Consider the following 12449-nt stretch of genomic DNA (forward strand, 5'->3'; position numbering starts at 1 on the left):
AAATTCACAAGTTAGTTAAATACACAAATAACCAAAGTTCTCTGAAAAGGAAATAGCTGTCTGGGATACCCCTTACTTATACAAAGAAACTGAGTTTGTAGTTGAAAATCCGTTCACAAGGAAAACCCTCAGAATGTTTGATGCGGTGCAGCTCTAATACGGTGGGACGAGACAGTCTCCCCAATAAATCATGTTGACCTAATCCAATAACCAGATGGGAAAAATGAATTGACCCTCATTTCACATCATTTAAAAGTAGCTTAACAACACATCAAAGCACCAGGCCAGATAGATTTCAGACCTGAAAGTGAAAGGTAGAACAATAAAGCCTCCAGGACATAATATAGGGCATGACCTTGAGGTGGTTGCTAACCATGAAGGAAAAGGTTAAAACATGGGATTTTATCAGAATTAATAATTTATGCCCATCAAAAGACTCATCTCCAGAATATAGGTTTTAAAGGAAACCCCTGTAAATCAACAGAAAAAACACAAACAATTTTTTTTTTTTTTGGAGACGGAGTCTCCCCGTCACCCAGGCTGGAGTGCAATGGCGCGACCTCGGCTCATTGCAACCTCTGCCTCCGGGGATCAAGCCATTCTCCTGCCTCAGTCTTCTGAGTAGCTGGGATTACAGGTGCCCAACATCACGCCTGGATAATTTTTGTGTTTTTAGTAGAGACGGGGTTTCACCATGTTGACCAGGCTGGTCTCAAACTCCTGACCTCAAGAGATCTGCCTGCCTCAGTCTCCCAAAGTGCTGGGATTACAGGTGTGAGCCACCACACAATTCTTTTTTTTTTTTTTTAAGAAAAAGTTGGCAAATAGCTCATACAGGTGCTCCATAAAGATATTGAATTGGTTAATATACGAGTGTGCTGACCCTCATTAGTCATCCAGAAAATGCATATTAAAATTGCTAAACGGTATCACTACACAGAACGACTAAATCTTTAAATTGAAGGTACGAAGTGTCTGCAAAGATGTGAAGTACCTGGCAATGCACTGGTAGGAGTGAACTGACACAGCTATACTGAAGACCCAGCCACCAGCCACCAGTGTTTCCCGACACCACGCTGCCAGCATTTATGACCTGTTAATTTCGCTCATTGATATATACCCAACATAAATGTGTTTCTTTACCAAAAGGTGTGTATATGAAGGTTTATAGCAGTTCTACTCATAATAGGCAAAAAATTAGAATCAATTACATTGTCCCTCAACAGTAGAATGGAGAGATAAATCTCCACGGCCTCATACGGGGGGTAATAGAGAAATGAAAGTAATGGAGTGCTGTTCCCTGCAACCGCAGGGGTGATCCACAAACACAATGTGGAGAGAAGGGAGCCAGACACACAAGGGTGCATCGTACCCGACTCCAGTCAGGCAGGACTCATCTCTGTCAGGGTTAGAATAGCAGAGACCTTTGGAAGGTGGTCACAGGCAGGGAAGGCAGCCTTCCGCGGGGCCAGTGATGTTCTGTTTCCTGACCCAGTTGATGGTTAGCTGGGGGACCTCACTCAGTAAAATCTCTGTAAAATCTCATCAAGTCTGTTCCCTTATGATGCATGCATTTCTCTGAATGTGTATTCTACTTAAAGTGCTAAACGGTGCTGTGAAATGATCAGAAGTGGAATTCGAACCGTGTGCTGCTGATGCCACATGAAGGCAACTGCTGCCAGGAGAGTTCTGAGTTCAGGTCTCAGCTTGGCAGTTTCCTAGCCCGAAACGGCGGGGAAGACATTTCAGCTTCCTCCACTTCCGTGGCTGCATCTTTGCGCCTCACTGCAGGAATGTTTGAGGTCTAATAGACAGCCTAATCAATGCACCTTATTCAAAACCTGGTGTATGGTAAACCTGCTAAAAAAGAAAATTGTGGTGTTGGGTGTCAGTTAAGAGAGTGGGCTCTGGGGTCAGGCTTGGGTTTGAGTTCAAGCTCTGCCACAAGAAGCGGCTTCACGTTCTTTCTGTTTCTCCATCTATAAAATGAGTCTAAGGTGGCGAGAAGTAGGTGAGTTGTGACTTAGAACACGGCTTCTTCATGTTTCTAATTCTTATCATTACTATTATGATGTCATGGAGCTTAAGGAAGGGAAATTCCTGCAGGTGGGAAGCTTTGGAAGGATTCTGAGAAAAGGAGGGACTTCAGGTGGCCTTTCAAGAACAAACAAGATTCGGGGCCAATCAATGCAGGTGAACTGAGCTTTTGGGGGGGTTCCCTTTCCTCCCCCCCTCCCCATTAGCTAAATAGGATATCTTACTGGGAAGTTCAAAGACTCACAGAGTCCAGCCCTAATGACCTCTTCCAGCTTTCCAAGGAGGAAACTGTTGCCCAAAGGGGTCAGGGGCCTTTTGGGGTTCCACGTGGGTCTGACAGGAGCCCGTCTCAGGTCACTTCCCAGCTCCCCGAGTACCCAGGCGTGCCCTGAGCTCTTACTCCCAGCCTGCCCAGAAACTGTGGCATGAAGGTCCTGCTTCCTTCATCAGATGCGAACGTCCCATAGATGGACAATGCATCCTCATCACCAAGTGCACCACCCGACTACGAGGCGGCTGTGCTGCGTGGGTGTGCACACAGAGAAAAGGACAATCTCAAAGTGTTTAAGGCCTAGAGAATGCATCTTCTTAAACTGAAAGTGTTGATCCTCACCAGCCTTCCCCAGACTCCTCTTTTTCATCTAACTTTTCAGCAGCCAGTACAGGAGCTAATGGGCTTTTACCACTTTTAAACCCAACATACTAATTATAGTTCAAAGAACCACGTGCAGATTCAAGCATTTTTCCCTTACCACACTTCCTGATCTTTATGAAGAACTAATTAAAAACTTTTTTTTCTGTTGTTGCTTGTCTGACAGTTTTGCCAATTTGCAGGCTGACATGCGGAGCTCATTAGAAGAGAAGGCCATCAGCAGATCCCCACTGTCGGCAGCTGGGGCTCACCAGTGCAGGGGGGCGCACCTCTGAGAAATGTGACTGAGCAGAGATAAATCAGCCCCTCCAAGAAGACTCAGTCAACCTTTACGCCTGCCTGCTCTTTGCCTGGCAAGGTGCTAGGCTTTAGATAACTAGACAGATGTGGACGCTGCCCTAACAAAGCTTAGGTTCCAGTCTCGCCCCAGCCTAGCTGGGCCCCAAACTCACCCTCAGGTGTGCAGTTTTACATTCGGGCAAACGGGGGCCCTTTGGGGCGAGGGTTCTGTCATCCCTGCTTCACTGACGTCTCACTGCGGCCTCCAACCTGGTTACCACTCCCTCACTTCACACGTGAAGGACCCAAGCACAGAGAGTCCATGTGACAGTCGAAGGTTTCACGGCCACCGAGAGCAGACATAGGAATCGATTCTATGCCCAAATGCGGACCAAACTCTTTCTAGAATGCAGCGCAGAATAAAGTCACAGGGCAGGAAATGGGGTGGGGTCTTTGTCACAGGAATCCCAGCTGTGGGTCCTTCCACTCCAAGACTCTGTCCTCTCTCTCTATTTAGGTGAGATGATAGATGCACATATTGATAGAAATAGGTACCTACAGAGAGATACATGCAGATAGTTATATACAGTAGATACATGCAGAGAGATACATGCAGATAGATACACACAGAGAGATACATGCAGATAAATACATACAGTAGATACATGCAGAGCTACACGCAGATAGATACACACAGAGAACTACATGCAGATAGATACACACAGAGAACTACATGCAGATAGATACATGCAGAGAGATACATACAGAGAGATAAATGCAGAAAGATACATGCAAAGAGATACATGCAGGTAGATGCATACAGAGAAATACATGCAGAGAGATAAATGCAGAGAGATACATGCAGGTAGATACATACAACAAGATACATGCAGAGAGCTATAAGCAGAGAGATACATGCAGATAGATAACTGCAGAGAGATACATGCAGAGAGATACATGCAGATAGATACATACAGAGATACACATGCAGAGAGTTATAAGGTAGACAAATGCAGATAGATAAATACAGAGAGATACATGCAGAGAGGTACATGCAGAGATACATGCAGAGAGGTACATGCAGAGAGATACATGCAGAGAGGTACATGCAGAGAGATACATGCAGAGAGCTATAAGTAGATAGATGCATACAGATAGATAAATGCAGAGAGATACATGCAGAGAGATATATCCAGAGAGATAAATCCAGAGAGATACACAGATACATGCAGATAGATACATACAGAGAGATGCAGGCAAATAGATACATGCAGATAGACAGATGGATACAGATAGATAATATAAGTAGATGATAGAAGTATGAACAGACAGACAGATGAATATAGATATATCCCATTACTCTAAGAGAGTGATTCCAAATACAATACAAGAAGAGAAGACTGAAGAAAGTAATCCAACCCCGTAGTGAGCATTTCTGCTCACATATTTGGCCCCAGCCTCACCCTCGGGGACTAGACTTCAGGGCTGCTGGTGAGAATTCACAGCTCCTAAACATGCCCCTTCCACTGAGCCTGAAGCCTGGCATTCTGACTTTCCTCACATCCTCTTTTGTGCCTTTTCCCTGGAAGTACAACCTCCCGTTTTCAATCACCCACATCCCGTGGGTTTCCTCTGGTTCTGTATCCTGCGACCCACAGTCAGGGAGGAAGGTCTTAGAGACTCCAAGGGGGCTGTGGAGACAACAGCAACCTTCATTTGCATGAGCCCAGCTGTGCCCGGTCCCCTTGGAGAGCTCCTGGAAATGCAGGTTCAGTGCAGACCTGGCCTCTGAGTGCCTTCAAGGAGGAAGCATGTTCCCAGAGAGACCATGATCCTGGATTGTGTTGAGCGGGACTCCTGGCAGAGGGGAGCCTGACATGGCTCATGGCAGGCCTCCAGGACAAGAGGGCAGCAACCCTGAGTGAGTGAGGGGAGTGAAGGCTCTCTGGGCAGAGGAGCCAACACTCGGACAAGGCCAACAGGCAGCAAAGGGCAGAGGGTGTCCGGGAGCGAGGCTTCCCCAGGCACAGGTGCAGCTGGGAGAGATAAGTCTGGGTGAGGAAGGGCCTTGGGTCAAGGCCTGCAACAGGGCATTGTCCTGGAAGTGGTGTGAAACACTGATGACATTGAAATGAGGCTGCAGCCGAAGCTGATTTGAGACTTAAAGACTGCTCTGGCTTTTATGTGGGGTGGTGAGGCTGGCAAGGCGCTGTCACTGTCACCTAGGCGGGGCTCTGTGGTGGTCTCACCATGGTGGAAGCAGGGAGCTAGAGCCCGAGGAATGAATTCCATCAGTGGTTAGAGGCCCACAGAACAGAATTTAGTGAGGGGCGGCATGGGGATGACAGAGGAGAAAGGGGCTCGGGTTTCTGGTTTGGGCAGCTGTGTGGAGGGAGGGCCGAGACTGGGAATTCAAGACAGAGTGGGGCTCATGAGTGTTGGGAGGAAGAGAAAATGGCCTGAAGATCAGGTGTGCAGTGCTGGCACACAGGTGAGGGGTGCAGGGATGCTTTTAGTCCGTGCCACTTGGCCTCCCCTCCCTTCCGATCCTCCGGACTGAAGCTAACGTTGCCACTTTGGGTACTGCGTCCTGGTGCAGGGAAGAGGGTTCTCAGGAGACCCATCCATGCCCTTTTGTTTAGGAAAACAGCTGGGCTTTTTGTGATTGAAATTGGAGTCCATACTGAGTCCCCAGGTGCAATTCCCAGGTGGGGTCTGTGCAGGCCCACCTGGGAAGAGGTTGGCTTGAATGATATTTGCTGTTATTAGGGCCAGGGACCCAAGAATGCCTGAATTCTGCCATGCTGTCTCCTCAACTCATGGCCCCAGCAAGATTCTGAAGGAAGGCATCTCTGTAAAACAGGAACTCACTGACAGTCAGCTGTTCTTGATCCACAAAAATGGCAACTTCAGAGAGTTCAATCAACACAACGAATCAAAATGCTACCTTAAAATCGTCTGAGACCACTGCAGTTCTCTCTGCTGCAGGCAGGCAGAGAGCATCACACAGGGCCCAGTGCTGAAGAAGGACAGCTCCCCTGCTGTGCCTCAGGGTCTTATGTCTCTCTGTCCAGCTGCATGTCTCTGTCCAGCTGCATGTCTCTGTCCAGCTGCATGGCACCACTGGCCTTCAAAGAGCTGGTCAGGTGAAGGCCCAGGTAACATAGGCCTGACCCAGCTCTGGGAAGGGGGCCTTGAGCAATATTTTTGTGGGAAGGAGAAACAGGAAGCTATAAGATGATGATGGGGGTGAAGAGACCTTTCCCCCTTAGAGTCACCCTGTTCTTGATGTCAACATGCTGAACAGGTCAGGAGCAGTGGCTCACGCCTGTAATCTCAGAACTTTGAGAAGCCAGGGCAGAAGGACTGCTTGAGGCTAGGAGTTGGAGACCAGCCTGTGAAACACCCCATCTCTACAAAACAAAAAATTAGCTGGGTCCCAGCTACTCGGGATGCTGAGGTGGGAGGATCACTTGGGCCTGGCAGGTGGAGGCTGCCATGAGCCATGATTGGGCTGCTGTACTCCAGCCTGGGGAACAGAGCGAGACCCTCTCTCTCACTCTCACTAAAAAAAATGCTGATCAAATCCTCATCTGGAAAGGGGTTCCCAGGGGCTGATGATCAGAACTGAGCACCAGAGCATACACCTGTGTATGCGCGTGCACACACACACACACATACACAGACAGACAGACACACACACAGACACACACACAGACACATAGACACATACACAGACACACACAGAGACACACACACACAGACACACACACACAGACACACACACAGACACACACACACACAGACACACACACAGAGACACACACACACAGACACACACATACACAGACACACACACAGACACACAGACACACACACAGACACACACAGAGACACACACACACAGACACACACACAGAGACACACACACACAGACACATACATACACGGACACACACACACAGAGACACACACAGACACACACACAGACACACACACACAGACACACACACAGAGACACACACACACAGACACAGACACACACACAGACACACACACACAGACACACACACACATACACACACAAACACAGAGGAGAGGAGGCCATTGGGTGAGACCTGGGTGACAGCCACTTCTGGTGCAGGAGCCCCAGGGCAGGTTAGTGCCTCCCGTCCGAGTTAGCTTGGGTCCATCAAGAAGCAGTGCAAGGTGGGGTTGGATGTGTAGGTCGTGGGTTACGGGCACATCTGTGGAGGATTAAGGGGAGGAGCTAAAGGAGGTGAAGGCAGGGAGTGCCTCCTACTCTTTGGCAGACACTTTTGAAGACAAAGGGGGATGAGGGCAGGCTGATGCCGAGATGCACAGGAGGTGGGGGCCCAGAAGGCGGTTGTGAGTCCATTGGCCAATTATGCTGAGCACTCTTGCACTCGTTGAAAACTGATTATTTTGTGGTGACTGTGAGACCCTGAATAAACCTACTTCCCTGAGGCTCACAATCCACACAAAACCTGAGCCTTCCCAGGGTTCCTCCAGCCAGGCAGAGTGACCCCTGTCTCTGCCTTGTTCCTTGCTGACCTTGGGAGAAACATGGCAGTGGGGGTGAAGGAAGGGTATGGGAGAAACATGTCCTGTAGGTGGCAACTGAGGTCATGCAAGGTGATAAAGGCATGTAGGTGGAGCTGGGTTCAAATATTGTCACGTGTGGTGCACAACCAGGCTCTGAACTTCCCTGAGCCACACCGGAACAATGACCATCCTGGGACCCACCTGTCAGGTTTCCGTGGAGGTATCTGAGATGACCGAGGAGAACTGACTAGCAACATGCCTGGCAGGCTTTGGGCTCTGTGTAGAGACCCAACCTCCTCTCTCTCCCATCCCCCTTTCCTCCAGATTCCATCCTCGTTGGTACAGATGGGATCCAATACAGAATGTGATGCTTATGATTTGATGGATGACAAAATACCAATTAAACATCTAGGCTGCTGTAGTCAAATGCCAAACCATAAATCGCGTGTTCGAGCACCTCCTCCGGGTTCACGAGTGTCATCTCGGCTGGAAGCAAAGTCACTTTCAGCACCGCAGACAGCACCCTGGGCACGGAGGGAGTCTGTAGCTCCCAGGGCTGAATGAAGCCATCAGCGCAGGGTATTTACCTGTTTCTTGGGGCCACTGGACAATATCTTTTCTTGCGGGGGTATAAAAGTTTATTATACATAAAGAATATCACCACTAACAAATGCTGGCAGGCTAGGACAGCATGGTACAGGGTGGAGGATGGCTAGCTCCTCGGAAAGTGAAAGGTTTGGGCGGCGTGTGCCTCATGCCAGGCTGATAGGTCAGTAGATGGGAGAGCACATGCCGAACACCATAGGGCGTCAGGGCCGCGGTGTTTCCTGTCTCATCTGGGGCTTTGAAGGGAGCACACCCAGAAGTGAGCAACTGAAGCAAAGCGGCTTCCCGAGGTGCCCCTTCCAGGCTTGTCTCTGAAGTCACAGCAATGCCATTTTAAGCAATATGTTTAATTGGATGATTTCCACACGCTATCCACGAAGTCTCTAACCATCACAACTCAATGAAGAAAAGAACATTAAGTTACAGGCTGTGGGAAGAGGACGCAGCACCTTCCAATTCTCGAGGTTCTAGGGGTAGGGAGAGGGGAAGGTCTTTTGTTTAAACCAAGCCCCTCATTTCAATGCACAAAAGAATTGCTCTGTTCGATATTAAATTGTATTGAAAACAAAATGGAGTAAAAAGCAAATGCTCCTCTATGTTGGGGTGGATGTGGGAGGAAAGAATGAGTCTTCGAAGCAGGAGGGGAGACAGCAGGGGGAAGGTTCCGTGCTGTGACCCTGGGTGGTCATTCACGAGGCTCCATTTTTACTTTTGGTGGTCTCAGGAAGGTCTGATTTTTATTCCCTTTCTTCCGCTTTGTATTGGCTTGGAAGTTTCGCCAGCTGTCCACACGACCATCTCGACTTTCTTCAAAGTTTTTCTGCCGCCCTCTTTCTCATTTGGCTTTTTCTTGAGCTTCCATGTCTTCTTCCCTTTGTCGTTTCCTTTCATGCATCTCTTTGGCTTCTCTCTCTTTCCTTTTAATTTCCTGCTCAGCAAAGAGTTTCATTGTCTGTATATATACAGCTTGTTTGAACAGCTCAGGATCATCCTCTGCTAAACTCGTAGGTTTTCCTTCCTTGTTTAATTGTTTTTTTTTTTTTTTTCACTCTTTCACACTGTTCCACGAATTCCTTTCCTGCCTGAATTATATCCAGGACCGTCTTCTTTTGCTCCTGGTCCAGTAGCAACTTGCAAGCTTTGTCCGCAGCTTCAAAAGCCTTTTGTGCTGTCAACATCATCTCAATTTTTGTCAGGATGCACCAATATGGATAACTGCCGAAGCCTCTTTTTTATTTTCTCATCTGTAACTTCAGGATCTATCTGAAGAACCTCAGACGGGTTCAGATTGAAGTAAGAGGAAACACGACTGTCGATCTTCCAATCCGATTTTTGGATGTTAGAACCAAGTCTCTCTTCTCTATTTGTTTCACCTCACTGTCGAAGGTCATAAATGCTTCCTCTGTGGTGCCGTGGGGTCCTGCTCTCTCCTGAAGCTGCCATTCCAGACAGTATCTTGCCTCTGTCCCCTGCATCATCAAATTTCCCCACCTTATGGGATTATAAAATTCTGCTATAAATATCTTGCATACATACGAAATGTGCATATCTTCTTGCAAATATATATATGCATAAGTGTGTGTATATGAAGTATGTATAAATACCTTCCGTGTATGTGGGTGCGTGTGTGTGGGTGTGGGTGTGTGTGCACACATAAACCGACCCTGAATTCCTCAAAGCAACTGTCCTTCCCTCTCCTCCCCTTTACAGAAGACCCCTCCAGCACATCATCTGTCCATGTGGCTTCCTTCTCCTTCTGTCAACGCCTTCATTGCTCCGGTCAGAGTGTTCCCACATCTGACCTCAGCAGCGCTTGTCAGCAGCCATTTCTCAACTCTTATCTAACTCGACCTGTTATCCGTATTTGGCCAGAGGCCCCTTGCCATGTCTCTGAAGCATTCCTCCCGGACGCCCCAGCTCCTGGTTCTCCCCACCCCCAGGCCCTACTTCTCAGTGCCCAGAGGCCCCTTGCCGCTTCTCTGAAGCATTCCTCCCAGACACCCCAGCTCCCGGTTCTCCTCCATCCCCCAGGCCCTCCTTCTCGGTGTCCTTTGCTGCGGTTCCTCAGCGTCCCGACTTCCAGAACCTGGAGTTCTCCTGGGATGTGGAGTCAGGGCAGGCTTTTTCTCTCAGTTCTCTTCCCAAGTAAACCAATTGTCTCAGCCTGAATTCTTCTCTAAACTCCAGATTTATATATCCAACGTCTAACCAAAACAGCACTTAGATGTCTAAATACCCGCCAAGCGCAATGTGGCCAAAACCAAACATTCCTCCCCTCCCCGAATTAGGGTGCTCTTCCCCATCTTGTAAAGGACAATTCTTTTCCACATGTCCTCACGTTAAAGACCTTGGAGAGATTCTTAACTCCTCTCTTCATATCACACCAATTATATCCAATTCAAAGGAAAAACCCATGGCCTCTGTTTTCAAAACATATTTAAGTGTCCAGACACTTCCCATCACCTCCACACTAACACGTTTCTCTCCAAACACACCCGCATTTCACTGGCATTGTTGTGCTGTCTCCTGTGTTCGCTCGCTTCCTTTCTCTGTCTCCGTCTCTCGCCCTCCCTCTCTGTGTCTTCCCTTTGCTCTCTGTCTCTGACTGTCCCACCTCTCCAGACTAGTTTGAACGCAGCATCAAGGATGGTCTCATGAAAGCACAGTTGCGTCACGCTCACGCCTTCCAAGGGCCCCGCCCCACATAGAACACAGGCCAAGTCTTCATGATGGCCTAGAAAGGCCTGCGTGATATGAAACACCGCCCCTGCAGTCTCTTCAGCACGCTGCCCCCCAACCACAACCCACTCCTCCCAGCCACAGCCCACGGGGGCCTCCTCCCTGTGGCCCTCACCTCCTCCTGGCCTTTCGGCTCATAGTTATCAGAGAACAGCACTTCTACAATCATTCTCTTTGTCTTATGGCACTTGTCACCACTTGACATGTTCTCTATTTATTGTCTGCTCTTCCCGCTGAACGCAGGCTTGGAGAGAGCAGACTCTGTCTTGTTGACTCTTCCATGCTTAGCTCCACAAGCAGTGCTTGGTCCATAACACTTGTTGAGAGAAAGAAGGAAAGGAAGGAGAGAGAGCACAGCAGAGGGACAGAGGAAGAACGGACGAGAAAACAGGCATCCTGACATTTGGTAGCGAAGCCTGGGATGCTGGGGACTCTCCTAACTCATCTCACACCCCTCAGCAATTGCCCGCAGTCTGCAGGGCGGACCCTGGGGAAATGGTCACTCGAAGACCAAGTCGTGAAAGGAAGAAGTGAATGAGTGAATAAATGAATGATCCAAGCAGCGCAGGACTGGGAGGGGGTCTAGCTTAGGTCTCTCCGGGGACCGAGCACTCCCTGGGCTTCATGGAGCACAGCCCTGGCTACATGAACGTGCCATGGATTTTACGCTTCCTGGACCCTGAGACACAGACCCCGCGGTGGCTCCTCCTGTCTGGGAGTGGCATCTGGGCAGATCTGAGTCCACGGGCACAACTGGCAAGGCTGAGACGGGAAAGAGGGAGCTGGCCTGAATTCCGACCTCCCACAGACAGTGCTCCATTCGGCTGGGCAGGTCTTCCCCTGGGACGGAAAGAGCCTCTCTCTGGAACAGGGGTGGCCTCTGGGATATCACCGTTGCTTTCCAGAGTGGAATCACCGCAGGGGGCAGGGGCCATTATACCTCTCAGTAGGATGCCTGGGAGCGCCCAGGCTGTGAGAAACCACAGCAGGGGCCTTTGTTTCTGAGCTCCGAGTGCCCGTTTATGGCCAACGGGGTGTCATTTATTGACGTTGTTACACAAGAAGCCACTGTCTTCAGAAAGGAGATCACCCCAGGATTCCTGCTGGTCAAGAGAGCTCTAATTTAATTATCGATTGCACAATAACTTGATGGGTGTATTAGTTTTATTAGCATGTATGTCCATATATATGTATGTATATGGACACGCACATATTCTTTCTAAGTGGTTGTAAATAATGAATAAACCGATCACCTGACACATCATAATTCAGACCTCGAAATGCAATCGATGCTTATCAGGGAGTGCAGTTGCGTCTGCAATGAGCGTATGTGAAGCAGGAGACCCGTGGTGGCCGCACCCGCTTCCCCCTCAGTATCCACCCCGAGCTCTTCAAAGCCCCACCATGGTGATGCACTTCGGCACCATTAGTTGTGCGCGAGATATTTATGAGTTTGGTTGTCTGTTAACAATTTGGCCCTGCAGCAATTAATATTTATATTTGCAGTCCCAGCGCTGATAATGGGCGGCTAACAGGCTTGGTTAATTGGTTTTCCACCCCCACCCTCTTA

General features: G+C 48.9%; 1 pseudogene; it reads right to left on the reverse strand.

Moving 5' to 3' along the window:
• Positions 1 to 8825: 8825 nt before the first annotated feature.
• Positions 8826 to 9615, reverse strand: LOC694099 (dnaJ homolog subfamily C member 8 pseudogene; annotated as a pseudogene).
• Between the last annotated feature and the right edge of the window lie 2834 nt (positions 9616 to 12449).

Source organism: Macaca mulatta, chromosome 8, assembly GCF_049350105.2.
Source record: "Macaca mulatta isolate MMU2019108-1 chromosome 8, T2T-MMU8v2.0, whole genome shotgun sequence".
NCBI classification, from domain to species: domain Eukaryota; kingdom Metazoa; phylum Chordata; class Mammalia; order Primates; family Cercopithecidae; genus Macaca; species Macaca mulatta.